Below are 23,260 nucleotides of genomic sequence, written 5' to 3'. Positions count from 1 at the left end.
CTCTTTCTGCTAGTTCATCATTACTGTATAGGAATGTAATAGATTTCTGTGTATTAATTTTGTATACTGCAACTTTGCTGAATTCAGATATTAGATCTAGTAGTTTTGGAGTGGATTCTTTAGGGTTTTTATGTACAATATCATGTCATTTGCAAACAGGGACAGTTGAAGATTGTCAAGATTCTTAGCTGAATTTCAGGAAAATGGAGCAGAAGGAAATGCTCAGATTATGTTACAGAATAAAACTAACTTAATTTTAGGAATTTTACTGCTTAGAAATGGACGAACCACCTGGAGAGTCCTATGAAAGAGTAGGGTATGTGTGCTGTTGCCCAAAAAGAAGTGTTGCTCTTTGTCTCACTGACTACCTTTACCCTCAAGGGAATAAAGTTTCCCCTCAAGGCACAGGGAGAAAGCATGTATTTATAGGGCCAATAAGACAGGCATGGGCAGTCTTTCATAAGTCCCAGAATTTAGGCATATTTTCCCCCTAAATCACAAAACAAGTATTTGGTTACCGAAAACAGAGTAGAGATTTTTACTATAGGAAATTTTTTTTGACTAAAGCTATTTTGCCTACCTCAAGGACAAACAAAATCATGTTGGGATATCAATGTACTACGACAGCCAGCCCAGTGTTTCTTTTAGTGCAAGGCATTTTGCTAACTTCTATCAGAGAATGCTAGATTGATCAAGGTATGTTCTGCCCTGAAGGAATTAGATTTTTCTCTGGGAAAAATTGTAGTAAAACCTACTGTAAATAGGACATAATCTATGGATCTCCAATAAATGTGATTACATTCTGCAGATGTATACTTTTTTGCCTTATTCTATTACTAGTAATGGCAGGCATTGTGAAATCATTGGCTAGAATTCAAAGTTTGGAGAAGGCCATAGCCACAAAACAAGACAAAACTAACTGACTAATAACCATCCTACCACAAATGCAATGTTTAATCAATGGAGCAAATATATTATAGTTAACCAATAGTTGCTACTATATTATATAAAAGTTGCTTTGACCATTAGATATCAACAATCTTATTATGTACATATCCTGATGCCAGCACCACAGAATTTTCCTGAGATGTCAAATGATTTCATTTAAATATTTAGTTAAGAAAATTGAAGTTTCATTGTGATTTTCTGATTTATAGTACAAGAACCTTACAAATTTGAAGTTTGACAGAATAATTAATAACCCTTATTATTGGGAACTTCAATATAAAATAAACAACTGAAAGAAAACATACTATTACCAAAATTCTTTCAGATTGTGATAAGTTTTTAATCTGTCTAGGATTTTTAAAGAAAACTCTCATAAAAGTTTTGGAAAAACTAGTAGATTCTTAAAGTCCCTGCTCATCCATATGTAAAAATTAATTATTCAAAAGAAAATTTTGTAAAATGCTATTGCATTGCTAGACATTTTGAAACAATTTACCTTCTTAATGTTACAGAAAGGAATATATGTAGGAGACCACAAAACCCATATGTCGAATGCCCATATCTCAACCTATCAAATACAGGTTGCTTTCACAGTATTGATGTTTTCCAAAGAGATGATTTTTATTAATTTAAAGGTAAAATTCAAAGCATATTTATGTAAAACATCTTTAAATTAATCCTGAATATTGGAGCCTACAAACTCTTCCATTCTACAAAAGATGGAAGGAAAGAAAGAAAACATCAATGGTAACTGTATAATAAAACACCAAGAAACACATTTTCACTTCATCAGGAAGCCACAGGTCATAAAACCCATCACAAACCACAGTATGAAACAGAATACTTAAAAATGTTCAACCACTGAGGCATATGTTATGTTAATAACAACAAGAAGTGCTCATTTCAGTGACAGGATTCCCAGAGATATCACCATCCTGGTTGCTCTTACCAAAAAGAGATTTCATTTGTCAATAAATTGCACATTATTTTAATCAAGGCTATTTGAATACTCACTCAAAAAAAGAGAATGTTTGCAAAGAATCTTGCAGCAATCTGAGGGTAGGAGCTGAAGCACAAATGGGGCTTAAGGAAATTGAACCTAAAAAATAGAAATCAGAACTTAAATCCCTGTCTTCTAAATGCAGTCAGTCTGCTCTAACTTCTCCGGTTTGTTCAATGTATCTGTTCCATTCTTTATTTGCTAAATGGCTTCCTAACTCACATGCCCTGCCTATGGCCCGCTATGGCTATTTTAGTCCTAACTATCATGACCTTTCTGCTTCAAACACATACTCTTTTCTATACGAAACCTGTATTTCTCAATTTCCCAAATATAAATTCTTTAAATGAATCTCTGATTGTGCCAGTTCCTTATTGTGATCCTGATTGTAGCTGCAGCCAGGCTGAAGATCAGCCATCCTTGGGACAGACCTCCCCTTGGCCCAATAGTTGAGACCAAGGATACAGACTCATGCAAACACAGGTTGATTTAGAAGGGGCTGTGCATGGGTAGAAATGGTAAATAAACCTAGTCTCTATCATAAATATAATATCCCATGAGAAATTTAACAAGCTAAATTATCAAGACACAACAATTCAATGAGAGAGACATACTTACAGAAACCATACTTACAAGATGCTGAAAGTATGGCAAAAAGGAATAGTTGGCATTATAAGGCTACAATGATTTTTTTTAATTCACTAGAACATTCTTAATAGTCTACAAATACAAATGTCAGCTTTCTTTAAAAATAAAGCATTCTGGTTAAGAAACTTACATTTGCTTGCCAGAGGATTTCTCATATGCATAATAGCTCCCTCTCAATTTGTTAATCAAATAAAGTACAAATTATTTTTGAAAAATTAAGGAAAAAATGTTTGCTTTTCATTTTAGAAAGCTCTATAAGATTAGTTATTTTTTAAATTACAGGTCACCAGAAAAGAGAACATTAAGAACTTCACCACCAGTGTATATAATTTTAAAGTTTAAAATTATAGGCAAAGTTCAGCCCAGATATTAAAGGAATAAATAAATACAGTAAGAATGTAATAAATATTTGTTGACTAAAGGAATAAATTTCATCCTTCATAATGCCTGTCAAATTTACCTCTCTCTCCATCTCCTAGAGCAATGTCTTAGTCCGGGCCTTTATTGACTCTGCATGTTCAGTTCACATAGCCTTCCTGCTCCTGTTTCTTCTCCAGGGCACAAGGCACATTAGGACAGCCTAAGCTTCCTGAAACAATGCTTCTTTCCTGAAACATGCTATGACACTTTCCCACATCACATCCAGCAGATCTCCCACCTCAAGCTGTCCCAATAATACAGTCATAATTTACCTACCTAAATTTTATTTGCTGCCATTCTCCAAGATACATGCCATTCTAACTTCCATGTCTTTGCCTGTGCTTTTCCTCTCTAGTTATTTTCCTTTTACTCCTCAGTTTTTTGCAGCCTACCCAGGAAAAACTCAGGGCCCATGCTGAGGAAGTATACAGGCAGGTAAAGCAAACTGTCAGGAGAGAACCATGGCTCTGCTTCTGTGAGCCACACAACAGCAATCAGCTCACTGATAATTCACCCCCTTGGCTTAGAAAATCTCATCTAGAAGTTTATAAGCATTCTAAAGAGTCCACTAATGTAAGTTATTCATTTCCTTAAAGTATCACAAATTGCATAATTTTAAATTTAATATTGGGTAGAAATCTACAAGAGCAATAATTGGCTGAAATAAGATTTCCCACAATGTTTGTAGCATCTTTTAGAAAATATAATTATAGTATATATTAAATAATTCAAGCACTACCCTCAGTAAATCAAAGTCCACAAAGCCCTGATAACTAAGACACAGATTGTAAAGTTTATGTTGACAGATTTTAATGGCTAAGTAGAAAAGTTTCAAAGTACAAAAACTACCTGAATTCTATTCACCGAATGATTACTGTACAAGTGATAAGTAGTTTAGTGATTAGTAATGCTTTTCACATATTCACCAGGCCAAGTACCCAAGTTCACAAATTTCTTACTTATATACACTGTCTAGCTCATACAGTTTATCTAGACTATAGGCCAGGCAAGGTCACAGTAGGAACAAAGAAAGATAAAAAAGATTAGGCAAAAACAGACATAGGATAAGAGGTCATGTGGGTAACTCATTTAGTACTTTTATATATGCAAAAAGTCAATATTAATATATATTCAAATTGCAACATTAATAATTCAACAAGAACTTGAGTGCCTACTGAGTATAATGCAAAGTGGTTTTATTACTTTGTACTATTAGCAAAAGGACAGTAAAATATGGTCTGTGTCCATAGGAGCCTGTAAACCAGGTGGCAAAGGAACAGAAGAGGAAAGATGAGGGGCAAAATGAATCAAGGTAGCACCCTACATTTTTTAGAGGAATAATTACAAGTGCTAAAATCAGGATAAAATCATCAGAAGAACACAAAATCAGCAATGTAAAACAAGGACTCTGTTTATTATGCAACTACAAAATTTCCATTAAGAAAGAAGATAAAACAAACAAAAAACTATAAACTCTTTGGTAGAATGTTAATCTCCCAACCACTAATATTCCTTTATTGGAGATTTTTTTTTAATTGCTACACTTACGTCTTTCCATATAATTAAAAGAAATAGGCAGAAGGATGAACATTTTGTCTTCTCACTAGGAAATCAAGGCACATTTAGAGGTCAAAAAGAAGATCACTCTCCTAGTTAATTGTGGAAATACTACTAGAATCCCAAACTCCCGGCTCTCTCCCAATTACTCAACATACTGTCACTGTAGAGTACCAACAATCAAGGAAAATAAAAGATCACAAATTCACTAAACGGGGTAAATACAAGTATACATAGTTTAGGCAGTGCTTCCTATACTGATGTTATAAGAAAACTATTCTGAAAGTTATTAACAGATGGTAGTACTGAAGAAAAGATTTTCCCTGTGAAAATTTAACTATTTCAGGAAAGTTAATTTTCATTCTTTTTTAATTAAAGGACTTCTCAGGGGCTTCAATATGCTAAATCTGTTATGAATCTCCCAGAAAAGTATTTAGAATGAAATATTTTCCCAAGTGTATTTGACCATGGTATCCTTTACTGTCCAGACACAATTGGCATCATTCAGAACACAGTCTAGAAAATACTTAGTATGAGTCAAATGAGTCACAAATAGCAATGACAGACATCCATGGATACAGTAATGGCTACCATTCCTCAAGCATTTATGTGTCTGGCACTATGCTAAGTGCTTTATGGGAATTTTTATTTAATCCTCACAGCTTACTAAATGGTGAATTAAAATAATCTCTATTCCACAAACTTGAATAACTCTTCAAGTCAGACTCTTGTAAGTGGTTGAGCCAGGGTTAGAACCCAAGCAGCCAACCCATTCTCAATCATTACTCATTCTACCAACAATTCCAACCCCCCAGCACATTAACAGTTCAAAGTTTATAATACCCTGTCTTATGAATAATTCACTCTTTTATTCTTTCCTTCTTCCTAATATTTTCATTCTAAATTGAAAACCAGAATGTTTTAATCTGTTAAAAAATTCAACTGAGTAAATTTGAAGATGTAATTGGCTTTATTAAAAGATTCATGAATTAGTCAATGTCTCACCTAGCAAATAGAAAGGAGCTCCAAGGAGGTATACAGAATGGAAGGCTTTTATATGCAGAAAGGGGTGAGAAAAAGTTTCTAGAAGAGTAGACTGGTTCATTAAAATCAACTTCCTTTGGGGGGAATGGCGGCAGGGGTCTAATCAGGCTGTTCCCTCTCTAATGCTCATCAGGTAATCCTAGATTGACTGGTTAAAGGTCATATTCCTGAGGGAAGCAGAAACTACAATTAGATTAGATATTAAGTCTTGATTTGTGGATGTGAGGCTCAATACAAGTGACTCCATATTGGGCGTGTTCCTTTTTTTAACATTCCAATATAAATTGGTGGAGAAAATTAATTACATGGGTGATTCCACTTGGCAGGAAGTTAAGAACAACAGGGTTACAGAAAGAGCATGGTAGGGTACTAGAGTAAAGGACTTCAATTCATAGTGAGACCCAGCTCTGCCAATTGTTGGCATGTGACTTTGAGGTAATTCTTGGTTTCAGTATTTTTCTCAACAACTGGAATAAGGAACAGAAAAGGGATGAAAATATACTACTGTTATTTACCACAGTGATTACAGACTGTTGACAAGAGTGCTCCAGACTGTATGGATTAAGTTTAAATGACAAAATTAGATTAAATTTTTATGTGCCTACAAACTGGAGGTTTTTGTTGTTTTATTTTGCTTTATGGCAGACAGTCTCTTTTTTTTTTAACCCTGGGATGGACACCTTAATTCAGCTCACTAGTTAATGTAGTTTACCCTATTCTCAGAACTCTGGTAAAATGCTTCTGAATGATGAAAGAGCAAATGTTCTACTTTTATGTTCAAAATTTTCTTTCTCAAAACACTACAAAAGAGTTGACTAAAGACAGCACTATTTAATATATGACCCAATTAAAACTTGACAAGAAATAAATGGTAAAAATTGCATATACATTTACCTTATGGGTAAAGCATGTGATGAAAAAATGCTGAAAACAGCTAACTCACTATGGACTGGTTGATGATCAGCGGGCATGGCAACTATCAAAGCAACAGGCATGAGCCAAAAGACACACTGTTCTGCCCTATTGATTAAAACACAGGCAAAATAATGTTGCTACGATTATACACAAGCAATTAGTTCAAATTAACATATTAAGAATTATTTTATTCAGTCTTCCTCTTCCACTTTCTACTTTGAAAAAGCAACCAGGTCTATTGGCAGAGGCTCCTGAACACTCAAGAATATAAATAACCCCAAAAACACTTTCTCCTTGCCAAACCAAACAAATCCAATTGAACTAAACAATCAGCCAGCAATGTTTGTCACTGACTGTATTGGAAGGAGATGAACAGTTATTTATTTCTCCATTAAGCCATCCAAATTTCCCTCTCCCGTATCTTGCCTGTAAAAAGTTTTAAGGTTTTGGCATTGAGCTTTGTAAATTGTTCCTTGGGGACAGGCAAATTAAAGATATTTGGGACTTTGCTACATCCAAGCACACAAGCCACCTGCATCAGTTCACTAAGGTTACTGTAACAAAGTACCACAGACTGGGTGGCATAAGAAATTAATTTTCTCACAGTTCTGCAAGCTAGAAGCCCAGAATCAAGGTGACAGTGGGATTGGTTTCTGCTGATAACTGTAAGGAAATGATCTATTCTAGGCCTTTCTCATTGGCTTGTAACCATCTTTTCCCTGGGTCTTCACATCATTTTCCATCTGTACACTCTGGATTGTACAGTCATATTGGATTAGGGCCCACCTTAATAACATTTTAACTTAATTACCTCCAAAAAAACCCTATCTCTAAAGACAGTTACATTCTAAGGTACTGGGGATTAGGACTTCATCATGATTTGTGGTGGGGTTTTACAATTCAGCCCACCAACACCATCAAAGCTGCAATAAACTAAGATTGCTGCAATTAATCTGACTCTCTTTCCTTGTACAAGAGATGCTTAAATATCATCCATTCATTCACAAACTATGCAATGTCTACTATGTCCCAGGTGCTAGGTTTACAAAAACAAATATGAAATAGTTCCTGACTTGAGGGATTCACAGTCTATGTGAATAAGCAAATAAAATAATAAAAACAAATATATGATGAAAATGAGGAGAAATGTAAATAAAAGAAAGCCCAAGTAAATGTTATCTTGCAATTATTTTGCTATCATTCACCCTTCTTTCCTCTCTCTTTCCCAAAAATAGTAGCATATAAAAATACACTTTCCAAAGCACAGCTCTTTAATTCCTCTGAAGCTTTTTGCATTCTAAGTGACAGTGTTCTCTACTCTAATATTGGGGGCAAACGAAGAGCGACATGTTAGGAGAACCAAATTCCAAATGACTTGTAGGTTGGGATGATGTCTTAGGGTGAGTCACTGCCATTGGAATGAGACTCTCAACAGTTACTGAAGTCTGCCAATAGAGGCTCAGATGTTCAACTAGAAAGTGGAGGGGGCAAAGGAGTGTGCGATAAGAAAATGTAAGCAAGCACAGTTAATGGTGGTAATGTGTACTAATAGAGCCATATTAATAAAAGCAACAGATCTTGATTGTACTACAAAATTTTATTTGATTTTTCTCTGTCAGAAACTCAGTAGATCTTACTAATAAAGTTGTTTTTCCTGGTTTAAAAGTTATAGTAACCAAAATAGAAATACATAGTTCAGTATGACTATTGATGTTGGTTTATATTAACTGGGCTAAGAGTCGATTTGTTTTAGCAGAGAATGAATTATAAAATTATTTTTAAAATAAAGTTCTCAATAACATTAAGTCTTATATGAGTATAACAAAAATGTAACTTAGACACTGCCTTGCAGCTGAATATGAAACTAAAATTAGTATAATAAAAATTTCTATCTTTATTTCTCCCAAAGTACTTGAAAGTCCTGTAAGAATATTTAATCCCTAAAAAAGTTTAAGCATTTCTTTTTCAATTATGCATTGTTTCTGAAGAAAGGGTTTAATAACAAAAAACTAAACATTTGTTTGGACCCTTTCACCAATAACCAATTCCTGATTGATAGAATCCAAATTCAATAAACCACATTATATTCCAATAAACTCTAGAGCTTTATAATATGGTGACATGAAAGGCATCTGCCCTGATTACCACCTTGTGACCAGCTCAATATGATTTCCATGAAGAAACTCACTTTTTGAGGTGCTACCTAAAGTTGTATAACATACTTGAAGTTCTCATTGTGAAAAGAGCAAGTTTTACTACTCTTATTTTCTTGATTTTTTTTTTGGCCTGTCCTTCCTTTACTTTCAACCTATCTTTACCATGGATATAAAGAACATTTCATAACCAAGTAAAAGCGATTGTTAAAAATTTAATAGTATACATATGGTAGAGAAGTTAATTGAAAGGACTCCTTTTATAAAACATTTCAAATAGAAAATATACTTAACACAAATTATAATGAGTATAACTAAAAATTCTCTTCTCCTTTCTATAAGGAGAGAAATCACACCTTTTTTTTCCTTTTACAACTGCCTCTCCCCAGCCCCAGTGTTTTAACACAGCTCAATAAATAGAAGCAGCAACATGGCATCATGAAGAGTCCAAAAAACCAATGTCCACTTTCCAGCAAGTTACAAAACTTTCTAAGTCTCAGTTTCCTCAACTGTTAAAAGCATGTGATAACATCTACACTCAGCAATGTTTCAGGGATTAAAAATAATACAAAGCCCCAGCACACCATAGACGCTCAATAACAATAGCTCTAATTGACGCTAATGAAATATTTAACAGTTGGACAACTGAAAACTCATTTCAGGATCTTACAGTTCCTAAAAGTGGAGGTTCGGTGGGGGGCTTGGGGTGTGGGGCAAGGCATCATTAGATTCTAATGACCTCCATTATTTCCATCTTTATTCTTCACTGATTAGCTTTCTGATTTGGTAGCCTTATCTACTGCTATTGCGTCCAATTATTTCACCACCAATTTATTCCTTAACCCCTTTACAGTACATTATTTGGTTCTCATTATATTCTCTCCATGGTCTTATAAATGACAAATCTATTGATTCTTTCTCAATATTCATTTTTTCTCTTTACCTTGCTACAACTGTCTTCCTTTCTGAAACTACTAAGAAGACTTCATTGACTAATATTCTGGTCCTATCACCCATGTAACCATTCTTCTGATTTTCTGTACTTCTCTAATAGTCTATTCTATTTGCACATTTCTACATTCCCTATTTAGCTGATGTTTCTCCCCCACCCACTTCTAAAATTTGTCTAGCTTCCTCTCTATTCTTTTATCAAGTCCCACTTAAGGTTTCATAATCTCCCAAAACAGTCTCTCCCTCTCCTAAACCACTAAAGTGGACACTCTGTTAGGGGCTGTTGTCACTCCATCCACCATAGTAGTATCTATGGATTATGAAATCAGCAGGAACCTTAAACTTTAGATCAGAAGGGCATACATGTGCCTGGCAAGTTTAAAGAGGTCAAACTGGCAACTTTTTATGCCCCCATGGGCTGGATGTGAGGAATACAGTAATGTTGGTTAGAACCAATACCCTAACTGAATTAATGAAATGTTACATTTCAGAAGCGAAAAACCCAGAAGAGTGCAAAAAAATAAAAACAGAATTCATAACTTCTTGCCCAAGTTAAGCACTTTTAAGGGTTACATTATCTCTTATATATCCAAGACTATAAGCAACTCTACAGAAAAATAAATGTGTGTCTTCCAACAGCTGAAATCTCAAAAAGTTTTCATAGTAGTTTAAGAACTCATATGATGTTTTCATTAAGTCAAGTGCAAATAACTGAATGAATCCTTATGTATTTATATGAGAAAGCAACTAATGTTCATCAGCTAATCAAAAGACTCTTTGTTCAAGAAAACACCAAACAAATATCACTTAACATTTACTACTAAAAGGCTACCCTGATGCAAGCCTCAACAATGACAAATATTTAAACTAGAATGGAAAAGTACTGTTTCCAAAACTCCTTCATCTCTTATATGTGCTGCATTTAACATTCTTTACAACATACAAAAAGGATTCAGGAATGCATATTGATTTTATATACTCAATAAAGTAAAATGTGAATTCTATAAAGTGCACTATACAAATATTACCCCCATTCCCATTCCAGGATCTTCTATCATAACTATACTGGGCTGTGTTTGTTAAAATAACAGAAGATATCAACACAGAACAGACCAGTAGTAATTATGATAAGGTTACCAAAAACGAACTAATTGGGCCAAGAGGAAAACACTTAACACCCTCAAATAAAATGTTAAACTTACTTCTCAGTAACAGAGGGTAAGGGTAGAGTCCTGATTAGGAAAAATTTAGGGTACTGATTAAAAACATGAGTTATGACCTCAGATAGGAATTGAGCTGCTTAAACTCTCTCTACCACTAAATAGCTATTGATCTTGAACAGGTATCTTAACCTTTTGGAATCTGTTTCTTTATCTATAGAATAAAGGTAATCATACTTATCTCATAAAGTTGTGCACAAATTAAATGAATCATGCAAAGTACTTAGAAAGTAGCACATACTAAAATCTCAATAAATTGTATTCAATCCAAAAAGACTTAGACATTTTTATAGCTAAATTATTTCAGACATTCAAAGAAGAAATTAATTGCCAAAGCATTTAAAAGGATGGAAAGCTTCTCTCTCTTTTTATAATTTTTTTTTACACAGCTAGCATATTCAGAAACCAAAACCTGAAAAAGGTAACACAAAAGGAACACTTGAGATCAATCTTACATAGTAATCAAATCTAGCACTACTTTAAAGAGGCATGCTATTATCAAGTCCCATTATCCCAAAGAGAGCAACTGTTTGGTGAAATCTACTAGGAAATCTTCTAATATAATTCATAAACCAATAAGTAAAAGAAGAAAACCATATGATCATCTCAATAATCAAATTTAATATCTTTTTTCAATGTAACCTCAATTCCAAAAAAAGGGAATAGATTATTTCCTTAACATACTGAAAAAAATGGTCAAAAAGAATACACAACTATGAAACCCTAAAGGCATTCTTATCAAATGAGAAATGAGCCAAAGATGCTCACCATCTACTACTATAATTTAACATTATTCTAGGTGTCCTGATCAATGTAATTTTAAAAAAAGAAAAAAAGATCATGTGTTGGCAAGAAGATAAAATTATCACCATTAACAAATGCTGTAATTGCCTTAACACAAAATCCAATAAAAACTATTAGAACTAAAGATGACCAGTTAGAGAATAGTATACATAAATCCCAACTTTTCTATGTTTCATCAAGATGTAACCCTCTTTAAAAAACAATGAAAAATATTCCATTCCCAATAGCCAACAAGTTTTAAAATAACAAAAATTAAAAATGGGCAGAACCACATGAAGAAACTATAATACACTGAGTCATAAAAGATGACAAAGAAATAATGATATCACAACTGTCTCCAAAAAATTAATTTAGAAAGTCCAGTGGGGTTCTTTTAGGATTTTAATAAATTGAATGAAATGTAATCTGAAAAAAGAAATAATGGGAAATGTTGAAAATATTTTTTAAGATAAAAGGAATTCACACAACCATATAGTAAGATACATTAAAAAGTTAAAATAATCAGGACTGTTTGATTACTGGAACAAAAAATAAATGGCCCAACAAAGCAAATAGAAACTATAAAAAAGTTTTACACACACACACATATATATGTTTTATATATGTATATATATGTATATATATATACATAAAAATATGATTTGGTATATAATAAAGATGACATTTAAAACCTCTGGGGAAAGACAATTGTTTAATAAAAAAGGTATAAAATAATTGACTTGCCATTGTACATTAAAATATATTCCAAATAGGTTAAAGACTAAATGTTTTTAAAACCTGTAAAAGTAATACAAGTAGAGGTGATTAGTTATATAATTGGGGAATTCAGAAAGACCTTTCTAAGCAGGCAGATACCATAAAAGAAAAATTAGATAGATTTAACTACACTAAAAATGTTAAAAATCTGGTTAAAAAGGAAAACCCACAACAAAAACAAAATTAGGATGTAAATGACAAGCTGGAGAAATTATTTGCAATATAACTTGACAAAGGCCTAGTCATTTTTTATCCTAAGAACTCTCCTAACTCAGGTTAAAAATCTCCAATATCATAATGAACAAAGGTCACTAACAGATAATTCACAAAAGAAACACAAATATTTAACATCCCCAATACTCAATGAAATAAAAACTTTATAGAACATACAACTTTTCATGTCAGAATGGTATCTTTTAAATTGCTAGTTCTGAGTATGGAGAGGTTGCTGGCATTCTCAAGCATAATTAATAAAATGAAATTTAATTAAACCTTTCTGGAAGGTAATCTATTAATCTATCAAAAATAATTAAAATATGTGTAACATTTGACTTCAGAATTTATCCTAAGGAAATAAAGATACCGGCAATGATTAATCCATCAAGAAGCTAACTGCTCCATTCAATACAGTAATTCCACTTTTAAGAATTAACTCTTAGAAAACAAAATCCCTAATTCAAAAATATACATGCACCCCTATGTTTATCACTGCATTATTTACAATAGCCAAGATATGGGAAAAACCTAAGTGTTCATCAATAGATGAATAGATAAAGAAGATGTGGTACATAAACACAGTGGAGTATTATTCGGCCATGAAGAGAAAAATCCTGCCATTTGCAACAACATGGATGGATCTAGAGGGTATTAGGCTCACTGAAATAAGCCCGGTGGAGGACAAAAACCATATGATTTCACTTATTTTTGGAATATAAATACAAAGCAAAACAGAAGGAACAAAACAGCAGTAGACTCATAGACACTGAGAAGTGACTAGTGGCTACCATAGGGTAGGGGTTGGGGTAGGTGGTTGGAGAGGGTGAGGGGGATAAAGGGACATAAAAATTCTCAATCATAATGTAAGTTGGTCAAGGGGATGGTAGTACACCATGGAGAATACAGTCAATGATTCCGTAACATCTTTCTGTATTGACTGATAGTAACCACACTGCAGGGGGTAAGGATTTAATAATATGGGTAACTGTTAAACCACTGTTGTTAAACCATTGTGTTGAAATCAATGCTAAGATTGTATATCAATGATGCTTCAATAAAAAAAATGAAGCTAACTGCTACACTATTCATTCAAAATTACTGTAAAGAGCTTAAATTTTCAACAACTGGAATGTTCATTGGAATAAAGGGTGTTAAACACATATGCTAAATACATTTGTTAAATACAAATAAATATGGAATAATAGCCACACATTTAAAATGATGCTATGTTGTCAAAGAACAATATTTTTTGGACTTGAATATGGTTTCTTTTTGCTAAAAAAAAAGGAAATACCCGTTTAAAACAAGGATCTATAAGGATAATCACCAGTGTTAATAATGATTATCTCCGGGTGGAAGCATTATAAATGTTATCATTTATGCTTTCCTACATTTCCCAAATTTCCTATTGTTATTACATATTATTTTAGATTAAGAAAATACAGAATGTTCACAATATTACTATAGTAATAATAGTATCTAAAATCATGCTAGCACTGATATTCTCACTCAGGCTGTACCAAAATTAGGGATGCCTACCTCTTTAGATCATACTCTGATACTTTAATCACAATGAAAGAAATATTCAGAACTCTAGAAAACAGACAAGTTCTCATTCCATCTTTATTTATGATCAATGACAATTTTAAATAATATTTATATATTAGGCAATCTGCCTTCAGCTCCTGTCAAAGATAAGAATCAAGAGTGAGGAGAAAGCCCTGGACCACAGAACCAGCCAGGTTCAGCTTTCACCTACATCCAAATCCTGAGTCAGAAATGGGGAAAAAAAAATGAATGAGTGAAATATAAGTATTACCTTTCTCAGAACAGGAAGTATGGGCCTTCGACAAGTTCTATCACAGCACTCTCTGTCTCATTTGGGAGACAGAGGAATGATTTTCTTCTGAAATATATTTAAAAGGCATATATCCAAAGGGTAAGCAAGCAGGATTTCTTCTTAACAAAGATGCTTAAACAAACAGGAGCTTTTTTTCAAATGGTAAATGTTTTCTTTCCTCAGTGCAGATATGCAGCCTAACTCTGAGAGTGCCAAAAAGACTCTGTTAGTATTTGGCTCTCAACAAGAGGCAATAGTCAAACTGTCAATTCCATCTGCTTCCTCCGAGACATAACAAAGTATGACATGGTGGGTGAGAGGGGCTTTCCTGAGGGGCATCCATTTCACAACTAGAGGGGCTCTCTAATTCTTTTGAGTACTTCAGAGATCTAATCTCTTGATACTACAAGTTGATAACTTTGCTTCTGCTAACAAAGAAATATACTATCTTTAACAACATATTCTTTGTTAAAGATGTTGCTTTCAGAATAGTCTTCCTTTCTTATTGGTCAAAGCTCTGAATTCCATCCACATCTATCTCCTCAGCTACCAACTTACATCCTGCACTTAGCAAAATTATATTATACTTCAGAACTCTACAGTGTGCTCCTGACTCTACCTTCATCCAAGCCATGTTAGCCATCTTCTACTCAGCTCCCTTACTACACTAGGCGTTCTAATAAATATCTCACCTTTCCTGAATCTCTTCTTTCCTTATGCTTGTAAAAAAACAAACATAACATTCCTTCAACCTATATCCCTCTGCAGTGATTTTCAACCAGGACTGTACACTGGAATTGCCCAGGGAACTTTAAAATACCTATGCAACTAATCTATAGTAATAGGAAACAGATCAGGCATTTCCTGGGGATGAGAAGAAGAAATTACACAAGGTAACTTTTGAAGATGATGCATATGGTCATTATTTTCATTGTGGTGATGGTTTTACGAGTGTAAACCTATGTCAAATATTAATGACACACTTTAAATATATGTAGTTTATTACATGCCAATTATACTGCAATAAAGCTGTTGAAATAAATAATGATGCCTAGATTCCATCTCCCAAATTGGTATGGGGGGGTTCTCCTGGAAATCAGGATTCTTAAAAGCTTCCCAGATAATTGTAAATGTGTAGCTAAGATTGCAAACCACTGCTCTATAGCTATAATTCTCTCCCTTCTTTACTTCAGTGTTCCTGAAATGCCTCACTCAAGCGTGCCTACTTTATCATCACCCATTCTTTCCTAATATTCTGCAGACTGGTTTCCAAACCACCACTCAGCTAAAACTGCACATGTTAAAGTCACCTATTCCTTGGTCCCTAGAGACCTCTCTTTACTTGCCACTTCTTCACAGCCTTCAAATTGTTGACCCATTTCCCTCTATTTAAAATCTATCCATCCTTAGCATCTTTCTTGATGTTCCTCCTGCCTTTCTAACTACTATTCTTCTATCTATTTCACACTATTCTTCTGTCTATTTCTGCTTTTTATCAGTCTGTCATCTGGCTGCTGCATTTCTCATGCTAAAGGTTTTCCCTGAGTCATTTCAACATAACCAAATCAATAGTTTCAATTCAACCCCCAACTTCCCTCTAATCATAACTTCTAAGTTTTATATCCACAGATCCGAACATCTGTCTACATCTTCACCTGCATGCTCCACAGCTTCCTGAAATTCAAAAAATCCAAGACAGAATTCATCATTGTCCCTTTATGTGTTCTTCATTTCCAATCAATAGAACCAAGTCAAACCCTCAAGATCCTGATTCTTCCTTCTTTCCTCCCAAAGGTGGCAGGACCTATCAAATTCTACCTCAGTCTGTCATGGCAAGGTTCTAAAACACAAATCCATTAAATGGCTTATATATCACCTTCAATCCAATCACCTTAGCCAAGGATACAGTGCCATACATTCTGACCCTCTGCCTTCCTCACTATTATCTTCTACCACCCATTTCCCTATCTAACCCCTTCATTCAAGGCAGGTTAATGTCAATGTTACTACTGACTTTGGACTTGTCATTGGCAATAACTTCTCTAAACTTCCATGGTTTTCCATGTAACTTTGCCTTCTCACTTATTATATTCTCCTCTGGAAAGCTACCAACTTACTTCCTGCACTTGGCAAAATTATATTATACTTCAGAACTCTACAGTGTGCTCCTGACTCTACCTTCATCCAAGCCATGTTAGCCATCTTCTACTCAGCTCCCTTACTACACTAGGCGTTCCTCTACTCACACTTGTTACATGGTATTATAATTGTTATTTCACTTATCTTTCTTGTACATTAGAGAGTAAATTCCCTGATGACAAGAGCTCCAACATTCATTTCTGTATCCTAGTACCTCTTCAGCTTAAGGCAGTGCAAAATAAATTTGCTTGACATAATTTCAACTATTTACAAAATGTAAACTTGATACCCCCAAAATGATCTTGATACCAATATTTGTTAGAGATTTCTTAACATTCTTTATAAAATAAATATCAGGCAACAGGATCCTGAATAAAATAGTTGACTATAAGATATATTTGAACTCTTTCGAAACACCACTCTAAAAAATGCAACCAAAAGCAGATATCAGAAAGTAGAAGTACAACACAGCAGGGATAAAATACTAACCTAACCAACACCTCATCTGGGTGTCCATATCCAGGTGCTGTTAGTGCTGATAACTAAGAGGGTTTATAATCCCTCTATGGTAATAATTGTAAATTTTTTTTTTAAGTATAAAGTAAACCAAATCCAGAATTTGTTTTCAAATGATAGTTTTCCCCCTTGCCACTTTATTTAAATGAATCATTTGACTGACTTGAAGCTACTATTGGCCAAACAGATCCTAAAGATATTTTTCTCTCTTGCCCTTCCCAGCCCTTCAAAAATATGGTGCTTTCCATGTAAGAACTTGTTCATTATGCTTCAGAAGATTGGAGACTGACGAGAATTAGACTTGAGATGGATTAATGATTGTACATTGAGCATTGACCCCCCTATACTGAATTTTATTGTTGTTAACAACCATTTGATCAATAAATATGAGAGATGCCCTCTCAAAAAAAAAAAAAAAAATGATGCTAAACTTTGTTACTGAATGTTTTGTGTTACCGAAATATCCAAATTTCCTTATGACAACTGTCTTACAGTAAAAATACTTGGAATTCTTTAAAAAAAAAAATTTGGTGCTTTGTACTAATATTCATCTTGTAAACCTTAAAATGTATTAACCAAAAGAAAAGATGCTTAGAAATTGGGGCGGGGGAGCTGTGGATGTTAGTAGAATGTGTTCCACAACAACCCTCCCAGGGTTATCACACTGACTCCAGGTTACATCAAGCCTTATGACTTTATGCAGATAATATTTTGAAAGCTGAAAATCTCAAACTGTAAAATGCCTCAGGAACCAAACAGGTGGCATATCTGCTCCGAAACCTGCCGTGCGACTCAAAGGACAAATAATTTGCAAAAGGACAGCTTGGTCCTAAGCCTGTAGAATGGTCTGAGATAAGTTGTAGCTGCCAGGGAAACAAACTCCCTCCTACCTGAAGAGCCGAGCGGCTGCGGGGCGTGATAGTGTATTTATCAGAGAGCGGATTCTGTGCAGTACAAAAGACTAGGGCAGAATTAAAATCCTTTAGGAATGTCCCAACTTAGAGGGTAAGAGGCAAACCTGTGCACGCTTGAAGGGTGGATACCCGGTTTTGCTGAAGCGTGCAAATTTGGGGTCTTTTAATATAATAATTTTCACACAAAACCCCGACGATTCTTAAGTAGTTAAAATCAGCCTCGGGAGAGGAGTAACTCATAGAAAGAAGGGAGGTCAAGGGCTGCAGAGGGGAATCTCTACTGTAATAACCAAGGAAGGAATCCTGGCTGCTTTCTTAATCTCTCCGCCCTGCTGGGGGCCAAAGACCGAGGAGAACGCTGCCTTCAAAGGCTACGGGGGTCGGCGGTGACCATTTTGGCCACTGAGCTGATCGCATAGCGGAGGACTTGCGGGGGCGGGAGGGGTGGGCGAGGCCAGGCCGGAGCATCAGCCACGATGGGGTGGGGGTCGGGGGAATCCCATTCCAGGCCTACCCCGCAAAGGGGCTGCCGCTCGGGCGGAGGAGGCTGCACCCGGGTAACGCCCGGAGTCTGGACCGCTCTTTGCCAGGAGGAGCAAGACCCGAACCGCGCTCATAAAGCTGCTGCCGCCCAGGCAGCAGGCGGGCTGCGCCTAACTTCGCGGCGAGCAGCGCTGGCCGCAGCCCACTCACCCCGCCCGCCCGCTCGCGCCTCCCAGACGCCCCCCTCGCCCGGAGCTCTCGCGCGCCCACCCGCGGCGCCTCGCGAGGGAGCCGTTACCCCAACGAAGGCGCCGTCCCGGGGACAAAGTCACGGTCCCTTCCCAGCCGCCGCCTAACCCCAGCTCCTCCCAGACAAAAAAGTTATCGGTCGCCGGCTGCCCCGGGGGCCCGGCGTGGGTCACTCTGCCGGACTCACCAGAGCGGCTTCCCGAGCTCCACCTACGGAACCTCGACTTGTCTGGCTTGCAGCGACAGCGACGGCGGCTGCTCTGCTTTCTCCCGAGTAGCAGCACCACCTGCCCTTCTTCTTCCTAGCAGAACGGAGTTCAGCGAGCCATCTTCCCCTCCGCTCGAGGACTGACAGCCCAGCCCCGAGAGCCGCCACTGCCGCCAGCCACTCTGACAGACACGACTAAGGACCCGTCTCCAGGCAGCCAACCACTACCGCCCCACACCTCTTAGGCCTATCGCGGTCCTCTGGGGCGGGACCAGACAACTTCTCCACCAATGCTAATCTTGTTCTGCTAGGCCTGGGGCGGAGCCACGAGGTAGGAGGGAGGACGATTTTAGGTAGGCGTGGTCTGAGCAATGGGCGTAGTCGGGGCTTCCAAGGGACAATGATTGACTGTAAGATCTGCGGTAGCCTCCAGCGGGTAGTGAGCAGTGGTCTCTTAGACTGAACCTTCAGGATTTGGGGCCCTCAGAAGAAAATAAGCCTTTTGGAGTGATTTTAACCATAACCACAGAAGAGGAACTAACTGATATTTTAATTCCTCGGTCAAGAGGAATTATTTCTCAATAATTCGAGTCACAAAAATTTATTAAAATCTTATATTCCTGGAGGAAAAAAATGTACGTTTTTGCAAAATGGTAATAAAAACTCTTACCATCTTATTACGCCATTGCTTTTGCCATTAGTCTGGACAAAGTCAAACGCAATTCCTTAATTTTCTTTCTATGGGCTCCTCTTATTTTTTCCCATCTTCCCTCCCTTTCTCCCCAAAACACATTATTTTGTATAACTCGTGGAACCTGAGCACATCTAAACTAGCTCCTACATTTAGTCCATCTGTTTTTTACCTCAATTGCTGCTACGACATCCCTCTCAAATCCAATCAGAATTAATTAGAAGAAAAATGGACTTTCCACTTGGAAGACAGGAAGTCATTCTAGGTTTACACTAAATAGGTGGAGGGCTTTTAAAGTATCACATGATCTTTCCAAACATGCCAAACATAATAAACAAGAACATAACTAAAATATATTACTTGATATAAAAAAGGCACCAAGCAAACAATTTCAAGTAATTTTTAGGACAGATCTATAAAACAATTAGACAGAATCCGCTTTCCAAGAGCATAGCCAGAATTATAAGCAAATAATAACAAAACATGATGATAAGGGCAACAGAACTAGGATCGATGAGCAAGGAAAACACAGAGGAAGAAATTACTGTTTAGCAAAGTCAAGGAACTTCACAATGAAGGTGCTGTTTGAGTTGGATCTTAAAAGGTAAATAAGAGTTTGCCAGAGAAGAAAGTCAAAGCATTTCAGGAAGAAAGAACAGCATGATCAAACGCATACAGTTTTGAAAGGGCACAGAGTGGTTGGGGAACATAGACAAAGTGGGTGGGGCTTAAAGGTGAGTAGCAGCTAAAATTAAGCTAGAGCAAAAAAGGTTGAAATGAGATTTAAGAAGACATCAAAAGCTACACTAGGGTATTTAGATGAGCACTGTCCAACAGAGCTTTTTGCAATGATAGAAATGTGTCTGTATGTGTTGTACGAATAGATAGCCACTAGCCACATGTGCCTATCAAATACTTGAAATATGGCATAGCTGAGGAACTGAGTTTCTTATTTTAATTATAATAACTCCCACATTGGACAGCTCTGGTTTCGACTTAATTCTACAGGCAAATGAGGGATCAGCAGAAGCTTCTAATCATGTGGACAACACAATCAGGATTCCTTTAAAGGGTGAGAATCCTACAGACAGTGTAAGAAAGTGTCTGTTTTCTTTGAGGAGAATCTTGACAGATCAGACCAGTGTACTGTTGAAAGACTGGCAGAATACTTTAGATTGGCTGGGCCAGAGCATGGCTAGGGACGTGTTTACCCAAAGGATGGGAACAGGAAGATCCAGAGAGAATGTCATACGCTGTCATTTTGGAGAACGCAAGCAGTCAAAACCCAAGAAATTGAATTCTGCCATCAAGTCCTGGCAGAAAAGGGAGTAGGAGAATGAGGGTCCAGAAAGGGAAAGAAAGCCAAAGGATCAGCTAGATCATAAAATAGGGACAGAGCTAGAGTGAGCAGAGGATTATACATAACGATATGCCAGCCCAATTTAAGGAGCCAGAGAGGCTGGTGTTAGAAAGGCCAACTGGGAACACAGCAAGACTCCAGAAGAGATGAAGACCTTAACCACACCTGTGGAAGTGGGTCTGAAAGGGAGAAGCAAATATTCATTGACTTCCTATAGTATGTAAGGCAGTCAGCTTACCAAAAATGCAAAAGACAAGAAGCTTACCATGTAGGTAGCTGGATAGCAAACAAGTGAAAAGTTAAGTAAAAATTAATTATTTAATACAACAATAGAAGAGATGACACAAAGGAGAACATGACTGGCTTGTTCAGATAATTTTTTAGACATTAATAACTGTGTGAGTTCTGAAGAGGGAGTAAACATTCCAGTCAAGGGTGCCCAGAAAGGCTTCCTGGAGGAGGTAAAAACTCAGCCAGGTCTTTAAAAATGGATAGTAATTTGAATCTGAAAAAAATGTGTGAGGTGGAAACTCTTAGAATGCCTGGAAAAGGAACAGAAGAGGGGAAGCACAAGCGATGTACAGAGGGCATGGGGGACATTTGGGTTGGCCAGAGCCTGGCAAACTGGATTAGGGATAGATAATAGAGTGCCTTGAATGCAAACTCGAATGTTTACATTCTATCCTTCTGCCTAGCGGCTTCCTATCTCCTCTTTAGAATTACTTAGGCTGCCTTTCAAAATTATCAGTGCCCAAAACACACCCACACCAAATAAATCAGAAAATTGGAGACTGGGGCCTGGATATAAGGTTTATCTTAAAAGCTTCCCAAGTGATTCTAACATACACCCAGGGTTGAGAACTAGGGAATGACATCATAACATTTTATTAAAGCTAAATCAGAACTCTGAATAGCTGGATTGAATGGGGAAAGATTGAAGGCTGCCTATGTGTATTTAAGCATTTGTTTCCTTTCTGCAAAAAGACAGGAAGCAGTTTATTGCCTGATTTCACTTCCCATTTTGCAGTGGTAAGATGATAAAGAAGGCAATTTGAGTTAAGTCAGAGTTAAACCAAAACACAAATTTATGTTTGTAATCCACTCTTTTCCATCACAATTTGTGCAGATAAAAATAATTTTCAACAATAACAGTCTGCAGTTAACCGTTACCCATAACCATTTATAGTTCAGCAGCAAAGCAACAGGAAAATGCCTGAGAACATTTTGTTTCAAAAGAGAAATGTTTTTACCTACTTTTTGAAACTCAGTGTATTTCAGACCTTCCCTACCCATCCTTGATAGTCTCTCACATCTGTAAGCACAATTCTACATTAACTATTAAAATGTATTTACCTTCTTGCAAATAAGTTTATTAAAATGCTGGTTGAACCTCGTAAAGCATGAACATTTTCCCTATGATATTAAATTTCAGGAGCTTTAAGAAAAAATTTAGCTCAATATATTTTTATTAAAGTCAGCTAGAAAACAGGTCACATGACTATTTTCCTCAGTTTTATTGAGAAGCTTAATGTACAATGTGAAGATTTTATATAAATATATATTGTGAAATGATTACTACAAAAGGTTAGTTAACACATCCATCACCTCATACATAGTTACCTTTTCTGTGTGTGTGTGTGTGTGTGTGTGTGTGTGTGTGTGTGTGTGTGTAGTAAGAACCTCTAAGATCTAATCTCCTAGCAACTTTCTAGTATACAATACACTATTGTTAATTATAGATACCATGCTGTACATCATATACCCAGAACTTGTTCATCTTCTAACTAGAAATTTGTACCCTTTGACAAGCATCTCCCAGTTCCCCTAGCCTCCAGCTGTTGGCAACCACCAATCTACTCTTTGTTTCTATGTAATGTGATTATTTTAAACGAAAGAGTCAGGAGAAATTTTTCTCAAAAAAAAAAAAAACAACATGAAAAATATGTTACTTTACTGGTAAGTATGTTAAAATGTATCTTTTTCAAAAAATCTAAAGAAAAAGAATGTGCCTAAGAGGTCATTCTGTCTTGCTGAGCCACATTCCCCTTTGAATGGAGCTTCCCCAACCAGTGTCCCCAGCCAAGGCAGCAGCCTGAGCTATGATCTGTGCCATATAACCCCCTTCATAGAATCATATGACCCAAGGACAGCCATGCATAAGAGATACCTCATATGCAAACACTCCACCCAAATAGGGATGACGGTGCCTACCAAGACCTGTTCTCTTT

At 36.3% G+C, this 23,260-nt stretch overlaps 1 protein-coding gene across 5 annotated transcripts in view; it reads right to left on the bottom strand.

The window, feature by feature from the left end:
- The window catches only part of HYCC1 (hyccin PI4KA lipid kinase complex subunit 1), a 92,410-nt gene extending 72,775 nt beyond the window's left edge, over positions 1 to 19,635 (bottom strand). For 4 of the 5 annotated variants that reach the window (XM_073238707.1, XM_037022097.2, XM_037022108.2 and 1 more), the window contains exon 1: positions 18,961 to 19,635. The gene's annotated coding sequence lies outside the window, so the exon portion shown is untranslated. Of the gene's footprint in view, positions 1 to 14,451; positions 14,539 to 18,960 lie in introns of all 5 variants that reach the window. The other variant, XM_073238708.1, reaches the window with a different exon arrangement.
- Between the last annotated feature and the right edge of the window lie 3,625 nt (positions 19,636 to 23,260).

This window comes from Manis javanica, chromosome 6 (assembly GCF_040802235.1).
Source record: "Manis javanica isolate MJ-LG chromosome 6, MJ_LKY, whole genome shotgun sequence".
Taxonomy (NCBI): domain Eukaryota; kingdom Metazoa; phylum Chordata; class Mammalia; order Pholidota; family Manidae; genus Manis; species Manis javanica.
Note: the sequence above shows the minus strand (reverse complement) of the source record. Positions and strands in the feature narration are given on the sequence as shown.